Source organism: Podarcis vaucheri (genome assembly GCF_965113315.1).
Source record: "Podarcis vaucheri genome assembly, chromosome: 14".
NCBI classification, from domain to species: domain Eukaryota; kingdom Metazoa; phylum Chordata; class Lepidosauria; order Squamata; family Lacertidae; genus Podarcis; species Podarcis vaucheri.
The window spans coordinates 48438325-48458668 of record NC_138752.1 but is presented as its reverse complement, the minus strand read 5'-3'; the positions used below and the strand labels follow the sequence as shown (position 1 = coordinate 48458668).

General features: G+C 47.1%; 2 protein-coding genes across 3 annotated transcripts in view; both read left to right on the top strand.

Moving 5' to 3' along the window:
* SLC5A10 (solute carrier family 5 member 10) overlaps window positions 1-20344 on the top strand; it is a 514359-nt gene that overhangs the window by 165202 nt on the left and 328813 nt on the right. The gene's annotated exons all lie outside the window — the stretch shown is intronic.
* Window positions 18540-20344, top strand: part of EPN2 (epsin 2) — a 42363-nt gene continuing 40558 nt past the window's right edge. Inside the window, exon 1 of one of the 2 annotated variants that reach the window (XM_082199757.1) lies at window positions 18540-18722. The gene's annotated coding sequence lies outside the window, so the exon portion shown is untranslated. Of the gene's footprint in view, window positions 18723-19105; window positions 19331-20344 lie in introns of those variants that run through there. The other variant, XM_082199758.1, reaches the window with a different exon arrangement.

The window sequence follows — 20344 nt, the reverse complement described above, 5'->3', positions numbered from 1 at the left end:
TCCGGGTTTTGCCGCTTGCACATGCGCAGACGCTCAAAATGATGTCACGCGTATGTGCAGAAGCGGCAAAAAGCAACGCGTGTGTGCACAGACGTGCCGTCGCTGGTTACGTTTGCTTCTAGATACGAATGGGGCTCCAGAAGGGATCCCGTTCGCATCTAGAGGTACCACTGTACTTCAAGAATGGTCACAGGCAGTGGCGTAGCGTGGGGGGTGCAGGGGGGGCCGGCCGCACCGGGCGCAACATCTGGGGGTTAGGGTTAGGGGGCGCAAATCCATGGGTTAGGGGGCGCAAATCCACGGGTTAGGGGGCGCAAATTACTTGCCTTGCCCCAGGTGCTGACAACCCACGCTACGCCACTGGTCACAGGTCACAGGTTGCAAAGTACGCATGATATCAGCTTCCTTGGCGTGTTCCAAAACATGTGGTCTCAGCTTACGACTTATCGGACAGTTGTCTAGGCAACCAGACCTTCAGTGGGGGCTGTTGACATTCCCTTCCCATATTTGTCCCTGGAACCTCTCAAGGAGATGCCAGTGCTAACTCAAAACAGACATAAGAAAACATCCTGCCATTTGCACCACTTTCAGGGCCAGATAGGAAAGATGAATGCTGAATAGGAGGGAGGCATGAGAGTCACAAGACGCAGGCACGCAGGGATCATTCGTGGGTGCATTCTAGTGCCAAAGGTTAAATGCAATTAATATTGAAACACTGTTCAAGCAAATACCAACAGTAGAAGAATGGCGACAGAAGGTAATGGAATATGCAGAAATAGCCAAATTAACAGGGAAAATTAGACAACAGGGCGAGGAAACATTTAGAAAAGAATGGGGAAAATTTATGTCGTATATAGGAAAGATAAGATGAAATAGTGAAACCAGTAGAATTGGAAATAAACCTCATAATGGGAAAGATTAAGAAAAGTGATGGATAATGAAAATAGTAAGAAGCAAAATGTATAAGGAGATTAATATAACTAACAGTACAGTGGTACCTCGGGTTAAGTACTTAATTCGTTCCGGAGGTCCGTTCTTAACCTGAAACTGTTCTTAACCTGAAGCACCACTTTAGCTAATGGGGCCTCCTGCTGCTGCTGCGCCGCTGGAGCACAATTTCTGTTCTCATCCTGAAGCAAAGTTCTTAACCCGAGGTAATATTTCTGGGTTAGCGGAGTCTGTAACCTGAAGTGTATGTAACCTGAAGCATATGTAATCCGAGGTACCACTGTAGTTGTAAATGAATACAGACAGACAACAAGAATTGTATAAACAGGAAGATTTATTTGTTTATGGATATACTATGGAGAAAGCCGCGGCTCCAATCTGGTGGAACGCTCTGTCACAAGAGACTAGAGCCCTGCAGGACCTGGCATCCTTCCGCAGGGCCTGCAAGACAGAGCTGTTCCACCAGGCCTTTTGTCAGGGCGCAGCCTGACCCCCTCCTCTGGCAATCTGCACAAAAATTTGCTTGATGGTTGCCATTAATTTGATTTTAATTTGATTTAATTAATGTTATAATGAATGTTTTAGAATGTTGAACTATTTTTATTGTTGTTAGCCGCCCTGAGCCCGGCTTCGGCTGGGGAGGGCGGGATATAAATAAAATTTATTATTATTATTATTATTAAAATGAATAACAATATACAAAATGGATGAAAATAATGCAATAAAATTATATGTGATATAAAAAACCAGAAGAAGGAAGGAGGAAAGTCCGTGCTTAGGAGCAAGTATAAATGTAAAGTGCAACACATTATGTGTATGTGGAATATGCAACCGGAAAACTAATAAAGATTATTTGGAGAAAAAAAGAGAGAAAAGAAACACTGTTCAAAAATATACACCTTGGGTCTCTAATTCTTATATCACCGAGCCCCTCTGGATTGCAGCATCAGGGAAGCATTGCAGGACTGCTAATAAAGCAGAATGGTGTGTGGATCATCAGCGAGGGTAAAAAGGTAAAGAACCCCTGGATGGTTAAGTCCAGTTGAATTCACTCATGGGGTGTGACACTCATCTCTCTTTTAAGGCTGAGGGAGCCGGCGTTTGTCCACAGACAGCTTGCCAGGTTATGTGGCCAGCATGGCTAAACTGCTACTGGAGCACGGGGGACCGTGACGAGTGCTAGAGCGCACAGAAGCGCTGTTTACCTTCCCGTTGCAGCAGGGAAGCTATTTATCTACTTGGCACTTTCAAACTGCTAGGTTGGCAGGAGCTGGGGCACAGCAATGGGAGCTCACCCCATCGTGGGGATTTGAACCGCCGACCTTCTGATTGACACACCCAAGAGGCTCAGTGGTTTAGACCACAGCGCCACCTGCACTGTCAGTGGCCTGTTGCAGATTTTGTTGTTGTTGTTTAGTCGTTTAGTCGTGTCCGACTCTTCGTGACCCCATGGACCAGAGCACACCAAGCACTCCTGTCTTCCACTGCCTCCCACAGTTTGGTCAAACTCATGCTGGTAGCTTCGAGAACACTGTCCAACCATCTCGTCCTCTGCCGTCCCCTTCTCCTTGTGCCCTCCATCTTTCCCAACATCAGGGTCTTTTCCAGGGAGTCTTCTCTTCTCATCAGGTGGCCAAAGTATTGGAGCCTCAGCTTTAGGATCTGTCCTTCCAGTGAGCACTCAGGGCTGATTTCCTTAAGTATGGATCGGTTTGATCTTCTTGCAGTCCATGGGACTCTCAAGAGTCTCCTCCAGCACCATAATTCAAAAACATCAATTCTTTGCCAATCACCTTCAGCGATCAGCCTCGGTCCTGTGTACCTGAAGGAGCGTCTCCGCCCTCATCGTTCAGCCCAGACACTGAGATCCAGTGCTGAGGGCCTTCTGGCGGATCCCTCATTGTGAGAAGTGAGGCTACAGGGAACCAGACAGAGGGCCTTCTCGGTAGTGGCGCCTGCCCTGTGGAACACCCTCCCTTCAGATGTGAAGGAAATAAGCAGCTATCCTATCTTTAAAAGACATCTGAAGGCAGCCCTGTTCAGGGAAGTTTTTAATATTTAACGCTGTACTGTTTTTAACACTTGATTGGGAGCCGCCCAGAGTGGCTGGGGAAACTCAGCCAGATGGGCGGGGTATAAATAATAAATTATTATTATTATTATTATTATTATTATTATTATTATTATTATTATTATTATTATTATTATTATTATTATTATTCAGCTCTCACTTCCATACATCCCAACCTGCAAAAAAATCCAGACTGAGGAGGTCCTATAAGGAGCGGATGCCCTGCTCAATGGATCTACATTTTGCTAAGTTGCTGCAGCATAGCAGAAAATGGGAGCTGCAAATAAGTGGGAGCTGCGAAGAATTCTTTCGCTTTGGAGTGCGCCTGTTCCAGCCAGTCCTTGCCAGCCTGCTCTGTTTCCAGGATACTCCATTCCATTTACCCTCTTTGTTTTTCCGCCTCTCTCCTACTTGAACAGCAGCCGCCATTTTGTGCTGACAGAGCATACCCAGTCCTCATTGGGCATCTTCTGTCCCCCTCCTTTAGGTATATCCCCCTGCACACCAATTGTGGGGTTTTTTTTGTATTTCCTCCCCAGCTAGTTTGCTGGTGCCGCTTACTTGTCTGTGGATGCTGCCATTCTTGCCGTGTCCACAATCTGAGTCTGTTATTAGTCTATACAGGATGTTGAAGCATTTTAAAGCAGTTTTAATCTTAGCAGTTGGATGCTGGCAGATGTTTCAGCAAGGGATAATCTTTAATGCTTGCTGTGAGATAAGCAGTCGTGGAAGGAATTACTATCTCTCTCTCTCTCTCTGTGCAATTAGTGTTGTGTTTTAATAATAATAATAATAATAATAATAATAATAATAATAATAATAATTTCAATTTATATACCACCCTTCATCAAAAGATCCCAGGGCAGTGTACAAGATTAAGAACACATTTTATGAAGCATCAATAATAGAAGCATAATAATAGACAGTCTAATAATAAAATAGTCATCATAATAACAGTCTTCTCCCTCACGCTTTTGCAGGCCATAGATTATTTAATAGCCATAGGCCTAGGTAAAGAGGAATGTTTTTGCCAGGCGCCAAAAGATATGTAATGATGGTGCCAGGCGAGTCTCTCTGGGGAGAGCATTCCACAGTCAGGGAGCCACCACAGAAAAGGCCCTTCTTGTGCTGTCACCCTCTGAACCACCTTTGCAAAACATCCTGGGCTGCTCTTGGCTCCCTGCTCATCAAATGCTCAGCTTGGGGGAGGGTCATTGCCCCTCCCTGCTCATCAAATGACCAATCTGTTGATGACGTGCGCGCTACAATGTGCATCTTCGTCAGGGTGCTGGGCTGAATAGTCCCCCCAGCAGTTCTAATCTATTATTGCTGCTGCTGCTGTTATTAGTATTTCCATTTATCTACCACCTTTTATTAAAAGATCTCAGGGTGTACAACATTAGAAACTGGCAGCAGAGGCTGGTCTATTAGGGTAATTGGAGGCGACCCTGAGGGTCATCTAGTCCAACCCCCTGCAATGCAGGAATCTCAACACGCGGTCCCCCATCCAGTTTGAAACCATCCCAGAACCTGCTTAGCTTTGCAAAGGTTCTAGCGGTTTTATTGCTGCCAGTCTGGGTGGTGGTCTTGGCTGTTCGCTTCCTCTTCCTTAGTCTCAGAATTGCCATTATAGAATTCAACAAGGGAGGAGGATCAGAGCCAAAAATCAGAACATGTTGGCTCTGGATCCTGGGGCAATGAATCCCACAAGTTCCTCCTACTCCTTTTGCCTGTCCTAAGCCTTACTAGTGTCCTCATATAGGTCCCACATTCTGGTATTGTTTGTGAGGAAGGAGGGGGGGGGGAAACACCCCTCGGTATTTTCATCAGGAAGCTTTTAATGTAGCAGAAGAACATAGCCACTTGTGAAGGTGCCAATTAGAGCAAATTATTACCTGGTTGCCTGGAAATACCTGACTGAGCAGGTGTGTGTGTGTGTGTGTGTGTGTGTTCAGCAAACACTCCATGCTATATCAAATGACCATTCCTTAGCATTCACAGGGTGGGCAAACACTGCTTTCTCAGAAGAAGGAGAGGCAAGGGCTCCCAAAATTAACCCTCCTCGTCCAAGCAAATTCCTGCTCTGTTTTCGTTTTTCGGGGTGGGAATAATCTGGGAATAAGCTTTTCAGGGTTGGAGTCAGACACAGGTCAGCAAGAAAGGAGGCAATTCTCCAATGCCAGGGAAGTTAGCTTTTTGTTTAAGAAAACAAAATACAACTCAGCCTAGTGGTCTCAGCAACCCTTCCCAGTAGGTCTAGAGCAGTTGCCAGGACTGAACATCCCGGCCTTCTACCAACCTTAAGGCCCCTCCCCTCCAAGATGTTATCCAAGCAGTCAAACTGCATCTGTCCACCTCTGACCTCTGTTCTGCTCTTCTCATTCTGCGCATTCTTGGAGACCAGTGAGGAGGGGAACTTGTCACAGCAGGAGAGGGAGACTCCCTGGGTTCTTCAGCAGGCTCTTGACCACCTCCTCTGCTTCAGCCTCGGAGTCTGAACTGCTCCCTTTCACAGGCTCTTCCTGCTCACTAAACCCTGTTGCTCCTTCATTTTCTGACACCTCCTCCCCACCAATCTTCAGAGCCTGGTGATGGGTGGTGGGATGATGATGAGTGGTCAGAGGGACAACACTAGGAAGAGGAGGTCCTGGAAGCTGAAGGGGTAACAGGGAGAGTCTGTGGCAGAGAGAAGTCCAGAGTCAGACTCTGAAGAGGCAGAGATGAGTCCAGCTGGTAAAGAGTGTCTCCCCTCCTGCTGCGACAAGCTCCCCTCCTCCCCCTTGTCTCTCAGAACCAGAAGAGGCATGAAAAGGGCAGAGGAGAGGTTGGCTGCACACAGACATAGTCTCTGATTGCTTGGGGAAAGCCCTGGAGAGGAGGGGACTTAGACGGCTGTGAGGAGGCGGGGACTTTCAGTCCTGGCAACTGGTTTTCATGGAGGCGGTCCACCAGGAATAAGCTGCTCTGCTCATTAGGCCTGACACTCAGCCAAGCCTGTGAAGGTTGTGTTTTCCCCAATAAAGAGTTAGCTCCATCTTTGTGTGATTACTGACCCTCACATTCCCTCTATCCTCTGTCCAAGCATGCAAGAGGCATTATCAGACTTCAAGGGCACATTCCAGCCAGGCCAAAACCAAACAAACAAAACAAAACACCCACAAAGGTTGTCAAGCAAGCAGGAAATGGCTGTGGCTAAGGAGGAGGTGTGGTCTGGAGAAAGCCTGAGGGCTACTGTAGATTGAAAGGTTTGGAGGGTTGCTGCATTTGACCAGTGGGCCTGTGGTTCCCCACCCCTGTTTACACAGCTCCCCACATTTATTCCAAGAGACCGTATGTGGGGTGGTGGGTGAATGGGTCAGGCAAGGACTCCCACTTCCCTGTGAGAGATTCAGATGACCAGGACACCTCTTTCTGGTGGGCTAGGGAGGTGTCTGCTTCCTTGATTAAAATGAAGAATGGAAGAACATTAGGAGGGGACAAGCCCAGGAGAATGGTTGGCTGCCCAGCCTCTATTGATTTGTCCATTAGGCTGTTCCATTTGTCATGCTCTGCTCCTGTTCTTCTCTGCCCCCTCACAACTCAGATCTATATCCAGGACATTTCCCCCATTCTCCTGCCTGCCAGAGAGATGATCAGCCTTCATCATTAGCAGTCATCACCAGGACAGCCAAGGTGAGAGGAGATCCATTTTCCTATGACGTAGGGAGCAGGAGACCAATTTCTCTAGGGTCCTCCTTTATAGGGGCAGTCCCCTAATTTGGGTGAGGCCTTTGGTCAGGCAGGTTAGTCCAATCTAAATCCAGGTTAAGGATAAAGAACTGTCTTTTAGCTTTCAAGTCCAAAAGATAAAGAAGGGAGAACATTATAAGACCTGGAAGTTGCCCATCAACAATACCCAGGGAACAGGCTCAGCCATCACCTGGTTGAAGTCTCTCTCTCTCCCCCCCCCCAAATTGTGACATGTATGTTTATTTAGACAATAGTAACTATTTCTAAAATTTTCATCTATACGAATACAATAGCATGGGGAAATTTTCTGCAAATTGCTGCCCTCTTTTGCCCTTTCTTTGGCAAGAGGGGTGAGCTGATTTATTGCTCTTTGTTTTTTTTTAATCAAATATTTATTAACTTTTCCAAATTTGTACAAAAAAAGGACAAGAAACAAAAATAAAAACACAAAATTCAAAATACAAAAATTAAAAAACACATATAATTTCATTCATCCATTCTCTTAAACTTATTTCTCGGACCTCCTCATACCTCCCCGTTTTGTATTCCAATTTCAATTATTCATTCAGCAAATCCTCATCTTCAATTTTCACTTAATTTTACACCTTACTTCTTCTCTCCCCCCCCCCCAATTATCTTGATTTATTGCTCTTTGGGGCAATGCTATGTGACTACCCTTCCTTTCTCCCTCCTAATCCAGTGAGTTTTGTGTAACTCTCTCTTTCTCTGTGAAATGCCGCAGTTATCTTTGCTCTTATCAGAGACGGCGCTTTGCGCATGAGGCCATATTGTGTCTTGAGGTGAGACTCTTTGCTTGCATCGGAACAAACTGGCTAAACTGGCAAGGCAAGATAGTATCTCTCTCTGCCTTCCCGGGAATCAGAGCAGTGTGTTAACTTCACAACAACCCTGCGAGTCGGTTATACAGAGAAAGGAGAGAGAGAGAGAGAGAGAGAGATATCCATTGGAAGGCCATCTGTACTGCTCTACTCTATTTGTAGTTCTTCTGTTTATGAAGGACTGTCCAGTTTAGAGATAGAAAGAACTGTAAGAAAAAAAGAACAGACACCCCCCCCCCGAGTGCATAGCTGTCAACTTTTCCCTTTTCTTGCGAGGAATCCTATTTGGAATAAGGGAATTTCCCTTAAAAAAGGGAAAATGTTGGCAGCTATGCAGAGGGTCTCTGCTATAAACTGCAGCCAGCTGCTGCTGCTGGATGAAGCTTGCAAGCTGCACGCACAGTTTTCTTAATATATCTTTTTAAGATTAAGGGCACTCGTCCCTGGAGATTCAAAAGTCCCCACTTGCCACTTGGAGGGGGCCAAACAAACCAGGAGACCTGGGGGTCTGGCAACTCTACCCTCGGTTACATCGCAACCTAACTGTTGAGTTTTGCATTCTGCTGCACATAAAGGAGCGCATGGAGACTGAGCCATAAATATGAATTTTGAAATACAGATTTTGCAAGTGAGTGGAGAGATAACCCTGGCCTTTGTTCTCCTATTGATTTATTTAATCACTCTGAAAACTTGGCAATGGGGCTTATGTGACTGGCAGCGGGGGGCGGGGGGAGGACATCTAATAGAGCAAACCCGCTGTGATTTGGAGATTGAATTGCATGCAGCTAGAGCCTAACAAGATTTAGCTGGGACCGAGAGGGAGACGGGAGGGCGGCAGAAAATGTGATCTGCCCATGCCAAGGCTGCTCTGGCTAAGAAGCAACAGAAACAATAACACATCAATAAAACAAGGGCCATGAATTTCCAACGCACGGGGCCATGCGTGCCTGCATTTCTTATATAAAATATTTCACAAACTCACTTTGATATTTTGTTTTGCTTTGTTTTTACAGCTTTACAGGCACGTCTGGCATATGGTCGGCGGATCAGCTCATTAAAAAAGCATTGCAGTTTCATAGCTTATTAGCTGATGCTAAGCTGGTGGGTTCATTTGGAGGAGTGGGAAAGAAGCTAACAATTTCACCCCCTAGCGCAGACCTCCAACTGCATTCTTTAGCCCTAGATAGCAGGGAAAGCTGCTAATATGTGAATATTCGAAAGAGACTAATTAAGCTTTATCTCTTGGCCCCTCTGTCCTGCCACCCAAATTTCCTGGTACTGATGTCTGATGAAATTCAGACCCAACCACACTTGTAAAGGTCTGCTAGCAGTGACTCAGTGGAGGAAGATGCCCAGTTCTGGAATTTCTTCTCAGAATAGGAACAACGTCATCAACCAGGGAAACTGATGGACCTTCCATAGTCCAGTGAGTGATTAAGGCGATAACAAGACTTTCAAGTTTGTTTGTGGCAGACCAACACAGAGGAAGTCAGGGAGTGAGGAAGATAATCAAGCAAAGGCTGGATCCTTCCGTCCTTCCCTTTTATAGGGTTCCTATTTACCAGTACCAGGATGTGACACAGACATCCTGGCATTGGTAAGCCAATGAACACATATAATGAGCTAAAAATCAGTTCAGTCCACCCGTGATAGCACTGAAGTTCTCGATGCATTGCAGTTCAGCAGTTTGACGTTGCAATCTCCCATTGAAGTTCCTGTACTCCAGGACGGCCACTTTAAGGTAATTTACAATCGTTTCCTGGGGGAATTGAAAAGTTACCCACATTATTGTTGTTTCTACTGTCGGATTTGTGTCTTTTTATTATTTTGCATGGGTATTGGCCTGTTTTTCCTTTGTGGGATGAAAAAGGCCATCGCTGGTAGATTTAGGGAATCGCAAAACTCTATTTATTTATTTTTTAATTTAAAAACACCACTTACTTCTTGGCTCCTACACTTGATTCCGACACCTCCCTTCACTCTCATGCATTTGTCGTCCCCCCCAGTATTGAGAAAATTTGCCCCCCCCGACTCTAGAGAAAATACAAGAAAGTAAAACACTTTTTCTGTAGAGTGCATAGATGAACTATGGAACTTGCTTCCACATGAGGCCACCAATGGCCAGCAATTTGGATGGTTTAGACAAAAGAGACAGACAAATTCAGAGACGATAAGGCTAGCAATGCCTACTAGGTTAGCAGTCAGCAAACTTGTTCAGCAGGGGTCCGGTTCACTGTCCCTCAGACCTTGTGGGGGGCCAGACTATATGGGGGGGGGAATGAACAAATTCCTATGCCCCACAAATAACTCAGAGATGCATTTTAAATAAAAGCACACATTCTACTCATGTAAAAACACGCTGATTCACAGACCGTCTGCGGGCCGGATTTAGAAGGCGATTGGGCCAGATCCGGCCCCCTAGCCTTAGCTTGCCTACCCATGTTCTAGGTTCTTCCTCCACTGTCAGGTAACATGAATACTACTTACTGGGAATCACAAGAGGGGAGAGGGACTGCTCCGGTAGGGTTGCCTCAAAAACACATTTTCTTTGCAATTTTGCAAAAAAAGAAAGAAAGAAAGAAAGAAAGAAAGAAAGAAAGAAAGAAAGAAAGGAAGGTTCTCTTTCTGAATATGGCAACTGAAGTTCTGCTTGTTGGTCACTTTGAGAACTGGATGTTGGACTGGATAGGCCACTGGACTGATCCAGTAGGCTTTATTTTTTATTTTTATCTAGGCAACACATTCTGTTTCCTGTCTGTTTTTGACTTCTGGGGGTGCCTTTTTTAATCTCGAAGTGGGGGATGAGTGGGCGCTCTAGTTTTCTTTCCACTGCAGGAGTAACCGGCTGCTGAATTAGAAAAGACATTAGGCTGGCCAAGCAGGTTCTCCTTATGTTCTTAAGTCTAAGGAGACTAAGGAACCCACACATGAGATTGCCAAACAACAGCAAGATAAGTCTAGCATGCAAAGATAAACCAGGATCAAGCATGAGTAAACAGTCGGACTCCAAAGCATGACCCAAGGGAAGCAAGTCAGCAACAGATGAGAACTCAAACTAGGCAAGGAACTAGGGACATAGGTCATTCCAACAACTAGGAGGAGCAACTAAGAGCCTAGATTCCCAAGCCATGTCTAATCTGCTAGCCTTGGGGCTCTCAGGCTTATACTTTGCTGTGGGCCTTAGGCCTTTAGGGGAAGGGACATGACTCTGTCTCTGACTCCACCAGGGGCTCATCTGCTGACACTTGTGTTGGAACCCACACCGAGGGTCCACTGAAAAGATCTTCTGGAAGTGGCCCTGGGGTGGCACTCCCTAGAGGTTTTCAGGGTTAGCGATGGGGACCCTGCCTGCTCCCCCAAGACTTTGGTCAAGGGGAGCTTTCATTTGGTTCATCCTCCAAGGAGTCTGGGTCCGGCCTGGGCTTCACAGCAAGTTAGATTATCTTTGATGATGGAACACCAGTCTAACAAACTGCCTCTTCTAATTGCCTGCCACCTTATCCTTGACGCCTAAAATATTGTTACAAAAATTGTGTGCCACCCCCAACTCTCTGCAAGTTTCCTGGGGGTTCCAGGCACTCACCCAGGGTCTGCGTTCCTTTGGAGAATTGAGACACAGTGGAGACTGTCATAGCTTTAAGAAGTATGGTTTATTCACCTGTTTACACCTTCAGTCTGCATGAAGAGGGTCCAGATCTTATGGCATGGTCATTTCAAGAGGGGCTTGTCCGTCACAGCAACGCAGCCAGCCTACAGCCATCCTGCCCAAGATGGATCCCAGTCTTTCTTCCCCCTTCTCCTTCCCAGAGCACCTTACTAAAAACTATTTTCCTGTCACCTTACACCCAGTTATCCTGCCAACCTTCCAAACCCCCATTCTCTGTTGACACCTCAGGGCAAAGGGGAGGAGGGCAGTTCTCTTGCCTTGCTAATGGCCCTCAGTGGCCCTATATTGTTTCTTAATGGCCCTAGCTTGGCCAGGTCCCTTTGCACAAGTGAGCTCAGGAATTCCTCTGCAGCTGGTATTTTTCCCTTCACATCCCAAATAATCAAAATCCTACCATTTATTAATTTCTAGGGTTTGGGGGTTCCCCCGCCAACCTATAACAATATGATCGTTATCAAATTGAGCAGAGCTTTTCCTGGGAAGAAAACACTTAGCACAGTTCAGACGAGAATTTTAAAAGAAGAAAGAAAAGGGGGAAAAGCTTAAAGATGTGGGTTAAAATGGGGGATTAACTGGAAGAAGGATTAGTGTTGTGGTATCTGCCTCAGATGGGACCAAATGCACGGGTGACCAAATGTTGCTAATAGTGCGTAAAAGGGAAAGTGGATTCCCCCCCATAGGCACTAACATCTGTTGGTGTTTTTAAAAGCAAAGCTTTTCCAGAGGGGGCCAATGGATGGATCACGCAGGACTGTTATAATTCTTTGGTCAATTTGTATAGGCCTTGATAGCTCGATCAAATCAATACTCGCATTCTTATGCCAAAGCTCACTGGCCAATACCTGGCACCATCAGCCTGTGGCAGAAGCCTCTGTTCTGTCATCCGTGCTTATTTGCTTTACAAAGCCTGAACTGCTTTGAAAGCCAAGATGCTCCTCTGACCGGCTGCTACGAACAGGTCCAAATAAATTTCAGCACCATGAAAAACTGGAAGCTGTGCATTACACAACACCTTTAGAGTCAATGCAAATGTATTAGAATCAAACTATATCCAATCGACCCACAGCATGATTTGGTGGCTATACGTGTGGAACTTGTCTGCCCTGTACAATTGCTAAATTTGTCCACAAGCGAACCAGTCCTTCAAAACCTCCATTTAACCCGACGAAGAACTCTGCGAAACTTGAAAGCTAACTGCATGGCCAGCTTTGTCGGTTTGAAGGTTAGATTTCATGAATTTTACCGCCTGGAGCCTTTAGAGCACAATCCAGTCGCCGCTGACGTTGCTATTCAAATCAGAGAGAAACCGGGTTGGGCCCTCGAGTATTTATGATTATGGCTTTGTTCCTGGGATGCCATTTCAGAATTCCTGAGGATTGTAGTCATGTATGACAATCCTTGGCACAAACAGAAGTCAAGTCATGCATTCCAGACAGGGCTGTTAATGGCCTCCCCCCTGCAGAATATTGATATCTCTTATTTCTCTCTTGCAGAGGGAGAGAGTTGCTTTGACCGGGTAGTTTGATGGGGAGTGCCAAAGACACCATTAGGCAGCTTGTACTCTCTGTCAATATTTGACCATTGTTCTCAGAGGTTAAGGTAATATTGGTAACTGACCAAGAGTGACAGGCTGTCTTTATGTGAGGCATTCCTCACTTGGGTGAATTCCCACATTATATGCAGCGAAGCACGGCTATTCCTGGTTATAGCCAAATGCTGGGATCTTTGTAACTTGGATGTCTGTCCATGGGCAACTGTCTCGCCATGACATCTGCAGGATGAGGTGGGTTTGTGAAGCCAGGAGGCAATTGAGCATGTGGGATAAGGGCCAGCCCAAGGCAATTTGCTGCCTGAAGCGAAGGGTGTGTGGCCTCCGTCTGCCTTCCCCGAGCCCCAGGACAACTGCCTATCAGCTTCTTCCTCTCAGTGTTGCCCTTGTAGAACACAGCAGGGAGGATGGTGGGGACAAAACCAGAATTAGGCCACATACATGACATCAATTTAAAGCATTTTAAAGAGCTGTGGCTCCCCCAAGAATTCTAAGAGACCCCTATTCTCACCCCAGAGCTACATTTTGCAGAGTGGTTTATCAGTTTATCCCCCTTCACATGAAAAGTCATACACATTTGTGGATTTTTTGTATACAGTTTTGACTAATAGACACATTTTTTCCAATTATTTCCCCCCAATATAATGCATTTTTGTATATTTTGTTCATTAATATGTACATTCTTTGGTGCACTCTTCCCCTTAATATATGCTTATTTGGGTGTGGGATGTGTATGTTCAGTGTTTGCATTTTGCTGTATTTTTTGTTTTCTCAGCAGCCTTGAAGCTGCTGCAGGGGCCGGTATAAGTACTCAGACACAGGGCTGGCTAACCTGTGACCTGTCAGATGTTCTTAAACTACAGCTCCCATCATCCTTGGCCCCGCCTAATAAATAAGCAACCATTTTGCAACAGTCCCTGGGTCTGGCCGTGCCATTTCTTGAAAGGAACAGATATATGATGCAGGAATAGATCAATAAGTTATGTCTGAGCATACAGAGGGTGTGTTTCCCTCCACACAAAACAACTGCAGCCTGTTCCCTCATATTTAAGATTCAGGGGCCTCTGTGGTCCTTTCTTTCTTTCTTTCTTTCTTTCTTTCTTTCTTTCTTTCTTTCTTTCTTTCTTTCTTTTAAAAAGCAGTGCCTCGGTCTCCCTTCACTACATCCTAGGAATGCAGGCCATTAAAAACCAACTGTTCAAATCAGGGACAGGGAACCAGATGCCCTCCAGATGTTGTTGCCCTCCCACCAACCACATCCAGTGTGACCAATGGTCAGGGATGATGGGAGTTGTAGTCTAACAATATCAGGAAGGCCACATCTTCCTCACCCCTGGTGTAAAGCTTATAGTCGCATTTTCACGCCGCTGCAAAACCTTTCCTTGGGACTCAGATCCGACAGTTAGCGACCACTGGAGAACATTTCCCTCCACCCTCAAGTGGTTTTCAGAAGCAAGATTTTGAGGTTTTGACTTGGGGTGGGGGGCAAGGAAGAAAAGGATTTTTGCCTACAGAAGTGGGCGGATGCAGTTTAGTTGCACTCCTTGGGGTGGGAGAAGGAAGTGATAGCGACAAGGATGGAAGTGAGAGCTGTGCGATGGTGGTTTGGCTCTTAGTCATTCCTGAGGCTGGGATGAGGTTGAACGATCAAAATACGGGCCACTTTTTAAAACAACCCAGGAAAATCCTTCGTCACAGGAAGGAGAAACTTCCAAAAATGCCTCTAAAATTAGCCGGTTGACTCAACGCAGAACGGAGTGGAAAGCTTGAGGGAATGTTAAGATCTGGATAGGGTTTCTGCTTCTGTGTGTGTCTGAGAGAGGACAGACCACGGTCACATCTGCACCACATATTAAAAGCACTCTTATGTCACTTCAATGGTCATGGCTCCCTCCCAAAGAATCCTGGGAACTGTAGCTTCTTATGGGTGCAAGGAATTGTAGCTCCGCGAAAGGTCTCCTAGCTTGGCATCCTTCACAAGCTGCAGTTCTCAGGATTCTTTGGGGGGAACCATGATGCTTAAAGCAGTATAGGAGTGCTTTAAATGCTACGGTGTTGTTGTGACCCACGTTGCACTTCCAGATACCGTTGGACCACAGCTCCCATTGCCCATATTTTGTGGGGCCGCTGGGAAATGGGAACCCAGCACCACCTGGAGGCGCCCAGGCTCCTGACCCCTGTAGCTAACCACTAGACCCCACTGTACTTGGTGGGGAATAACTTGGATGTGCGTTAAGCCCTGGTTTTTAGGGGATATTTTTCAGTCCTGAGCGTTGGGAGAGCAATCTCTTACAAATCAACCGGGGGGGGCATGCGTTAGCACCTCGTGTTCTCCTTGTCTTCTCCTGTGTTCCCATAACTCCCCCCTCAGCTTTCCCTCCCGTAGTTAATTTACTTTCCGTGCCCTTTTTTGTGGCCTTAGATGTGTGTTCTTGGAAGGAGGATTAGCTCGGCTCCCACAACAAGCAAGAGGGAGCCTGGTTCCCATTCTGTTCTCAAGCGGAGAGGGGTTTTGTGACTTCCAGCAACTGAGTCATCTGTTATGTTGTGCGGGGGAACAAGGAGACCTGTATTTTCCAGCTCTCCTTCCAAGAGAACAGGGAAGTCAGCCTGTGGTAGGGCAGCCAGATCAGGGCTGGACTGAGGTTTGATGAGGCCCTAAGCTACTGAAAGTAATGGGGCCCTTTCTATGTCCAGCTGTCCTTTGTCAACAACAAATTGTCGCTGTTTTTTGTGCTGAATATATGCTATATGGTAATTGATGGACCTAATAGGTATCTAAAGCCATTTGCACATGTTGCCACGCAGCCAGTCCGTGCAGAATGTAGGCACCCTATATATAGAAAGGAGCAAACCAGTGATATTTTAGGGAGCAGGCTAGCTGGCAGGGCCCATGACTTACATCATAGGAGCCTACACAACACAAAACACTGTTGCTGTATGTAGGTTTTATTTTATTTGTTTTATATCTTATATTTTGGAAATATACATCTAGGTGTTTTTTCCCCTTTCATTTTTTGGGAGGCCCCCAAGAGAGTGGGGCCCTAAGCTATAGCTTGTTTAGCTCTTATGTAAATCCGGCACTGGGCACATGCAGAGCTAAAGCACCTGGTGTCCCTGAGCAACATCCAGTTTTTCCCCCTTTAACTTTTTTTTGGGGCCCCCAAAAGAGTGCGGTCCTAAGCTATCGCTTGTTTAGCTTATACATAAATCCGGCACTGGGCCAGATGCAAAAAGGCCTGGACGGGGCTCCAGCACCTTCAATGGTTGTGCATGTGGAATCTGGAGTAGGTGCTGCACTTTCTAAAATTCCCGATTCGACGATTAAAAGGTGCAGGAGCCCCGTTCTCTTTTGCATCTGGCCACATCTGCACCACATCTGTCCCCCTCAAAGCTTCGTGGGAACTGTAGTTTGTTAAGGGTGCTGGGAAGGGTAGTTCTGTGAGGGAAGAAACTACGGTTCCTGGGGTTCTGGCAGGGAAAATGATATTGAAATGTGTGGCGTTGATGCTGCCATGGTCTTTGGACAATTCTCTCACGGTAACATCAGCAGTGTGAGCAATACAGTGGTGCCTCGCAAGACGAAAAGAATCCGTTCTGTGATTCTCTTCGTCTAGCGGTTTTTTCGTCTTGCGAAGCAAGCCCATTGACGGATTAGCGGATTAGCGCTATTAGCAACTTTTAGCGGCTTATCTGCTGATCAGATCAGCTGATAAGTGGCTTAGCGGCTTAGAAAAAGGGGGGGGGAGGAAAAAAAACCAGCAGGAACTCACAAGACATTGTCGTCTTGCAAAGCAAGCCCATAGGAAATTCATTTTGCGAAGCACCTCCAAAACAGAAAACTCTTTCGTCTAGCGAGTTTTCCGTCTTGCAAGGCATTCGTCTTGCGGGGCACCACTGTACTGGCAAGCCTACTGAGAAGTAGGTACTATTGAGTTCGGCGAACCTGACTCTTATTCTCAACAAAAAAAGAATTACTGTATTTTTCGCCCTATAGGACGCACTTTTCCCCCTCCAAAAATGAAGGGGAAATGTGTGTGCGTCCTATGGGGCGAATGCAGGCTTCAGGAAGCTCTCCGCAAGCCTTGGGAGCTCGTGGGAGTTCCCGTCGGGCTCCCTAGGCTTGCAAATAGCAGCCTGCATCTCGAAGCCTGGGGTGCACTGCACAGCGCGCTCCGGGCTTCGGTTCCCTGACCTGGTTTGGAGGCTGGCGGTGGGGAGAAGCGTGCTTCTCCCCGCTGCCAGCCCCACAAGCTCAGGGGACAGCGGGGAGGCGCAGCGCCGCCATCCCGCTGTTCCCCGACCTGGTTTGGGCTTCAGGCAGATATACGCAAGGCGTGGGAGCCCGGCGGGAAGTCGCGCCGGGCTCCCAAGGCTTGCGGAGTGCTGCCTGTTCTGGGGACTGGGGTTGGGGGAAGCTCGGGCTTCCCCCGCCCCAGCCCCGCGCCTGGGGGGGAAAATAATTTTCCCCCTTTATTCCCCCCCCCAAAATAGGTGCGTCCTATGGGCCGGTGCACCCTATGGGGCGAAAAATACGGTATTATTTTCTTGCTTCTGCTTTCCCTAATTCCTTCAGTCCTTCAATTTTTCCTCAGACAAGGACATTAAAACGTCCCTTAGAAAATGGCGGGAAATTTGATAACTGAGGGGAGAGATGTTTCACCCCCTGGGTAATATTTTCCTGATGCAATTCCACAAACAAACAAAAACAAAACACAAAACAAAACCTGAGAGGGGGCAGGTCTTATGTTTATTTCACCACTAAAAAAGAGATCTGTGAGTGCCTCATTTTTATATACACACACTTCCCTGCAACATTTCCCCCCAACACACAAAAAAGACCCCCCTTTCAAAAATTTGTATATATAGACAATTTTTTTTAAAAAGAGAACAAGCCTTATTTATATATACACATACCATACACTTCCATTACATTTTCCCCACCAAAAGGGGTTAGGTGGGTTTTTATCTATGCACAGACATAGATTGTCCCCACCGCAAAGAAAAGGAGTCATCTTATTTATTTATTTATTTATTTATTTGTTTGTTTGTTTGTTTGTATGTATATATACATACTTTCGCTCACCCCCCTAGGAAGGGGAAGGTTAGTCTTTATATTTAGACTCGCCCCCTCAAAAAAGCCATTTATTTATTGTACTGTATACAAATATGTGCTTGCACCCCCAAAGGGGGCGCGCGAGCCTTACTCCCATAGACGCCCCCCCCAACATTTCCCCCTCCAAAAAGCGGGGTTTTTTTTTTTTTTTTTTATACCCAGCCACAGACTTCTTCCCGCCTCAAAAAAAAAAAAGAAGAAGAGCAAGCCAAATAAAAGAGGGCGTGATCTTATTTATTTACACACACAGACACAAAACACTCGCCGCCCACATAGAGATGGGTTTCCTTTTCCTTTTTTTAGGGCTCCCATTTCCTACGACCTCCCACCCGACCCTTTTCCAAAGAAAAACAGATGCTGGTAAGATAAAATTCCTGAGGAGAGGGAGAAAAAAAAATAAATATATCCCTCACATTATCACTTGTGAGGAAGGGAAAAGAACCATGGGCGAGAACGCGCGCGCGCGCGCTCACACAGACAGGAGAAGCCCCGCCCCCCCCACCCGCGCCCACTTGTTTCTCTCTGTGGCGGGACGGCGCGCTCGCCCGCCCGCGCGGGAGCGCGCGTTGCCTGTCTCGCTCTCCCCGTCCCTCTCCGTGCCTCCCTCCCTCCCTCCCTCCGCCATGTTGGATGGCGCGTGTGGGCGGCGGGTGTCAAACCCAGTCCGAGAGGCGGCGGCGGCGGCGGCGACCACGACGCTCCTCCTCCTGCTCCTGCTCCTCCTGCTGCTGTTGCTGCTCCTGGCGGCGCTCCAGTCCGGAGGAGCCACTTGGGCCCTGCGAGAGAAGCAGCAGCAGCAGCAGGTGGGGGGGGGGTTGTTGTTTTTTTTTTATGGAGGGGAGGTGGGCCGGACCTGGGCCTCAGGTGGCGGCGGTGGGAAGGGGCGGCCGACCCCCTCCCTCAGCCCCCCCCCCGCCGCAGGCTGGAGGGAGGTGGGGAAAGAGCAAGCGTGGCTGCTGGGTGGGGGGCGTGTGCGTCCCCGAAGCGGGTGTCTCGAGGCAGACGGGGGCGGCTGTGGGGCGGGGGGCTGAGGAGGAAGAATTGGGGGGTGTTTTTGTTGGGTGAGGGGGCTCGGGGTTGCCTGAGGCGGGGTCTGCAAAGCCGGTATCTTGGGGGTGGGGGGGCAAGCGCCTCTGAGACGTGAAAGGCATCTTTGCTCCCCACCCCCAACTGGCGCTGCTTCCTCTGCCTCTTCCCCATGTGGCATTTTTAGCTGGTGTGGCAATACAGATGGATGGATGGGCTTGTTGCTGGGTTAAATGGGGCATTGTAAATATTACCTGGGGTGCCTTTTCCCCCTCTTTTTTAGTGTGTGTTTCGCTATGGCATTTTAAATCTTCCCAGTTTTGCTTCGTTTCTGCATCTTTTCACCTGTTTCGCTTTGTTTCTGTGTGCTAAACTGAACTGACTAGTAAGTATTTGTTACGTTTGATGTATTAACATAGGCGTCTTAAAATATTTATGCACTGACACATAGGTTATGGATATATATATATATATGCAGGTTTTGGTGTCTTCGGGTGTCTTCCCGTGTAAGAGTCGGGGTGTCTGGGCGACGTTTCGACGAGGTCTCACTCGTCATCTTCAGGCTGGTGCTTTCGGCTTCTTGTTACTGGAACAGAGCAGAATCTGGTGTTTGAGTTCCTATAAATACTGTTGAGGGGTGTGGTGTATAGCCTCCAACGTTCTGGGCAGAGAGGAAGTTCCTAGATTAGTGTGCCTTTTCTTCTTTTGTTCCTTAATTACTTGAGGGATATCTTGAGTGATTTCATGAGTGATATTCTGAATACCACTGGGTGGGTCATTAAGTGTAGATTAGTTGCTAAAGCTTTCGTGTCTTGACCTCTTGAGCTTGTGAAGAGTTTTTCTGAGAAGATGGCTGTGCTGCATTTAGTTGTGCTCTGGCTTGGCTTCGTGTACAGGGGCGAGCTGTGATTTTGTGCCTTGTGCCAGCCAGATCTGTGTAGGGATTGCAGGGGGGTGCAGCATCCGGAGGTGCCACTATAGTTTGGCTACTGGATGGAGTTTGTAATATGTCTGTGGAGAGGGTCTGGGTTTGGGTCTGGTGTGGTTGATTGGTGACGGCGTTCTGTGTGCCTCTGGTTCTGGTGTCGGTTTTTGTGGGGAGGGCTAATTTCCAGATGTCTGGCAGGCGGGACGTGTCGTCACGTTTGTTCATGTTGTGAGGGTGTTTCTCTATCTCGATGGCTTCCATGATTATTCTCTTGTGGTGATGTTCCATGTTAAAGAGCAATTTGGAATCTGCAAAATTAATTTCGTGTCCTGTTTCTTTCATGTGTTGGAAAAGAGAGGAAGTTTTTTCTTCTTTTTTGACGGCATTCTTGTGTTCTGCGATACGTGCATTTATTCGTCTGTTTGTTTGTCCAATGTACGTGGCTGGGCAGACTTTGCAGGGTATTTCATA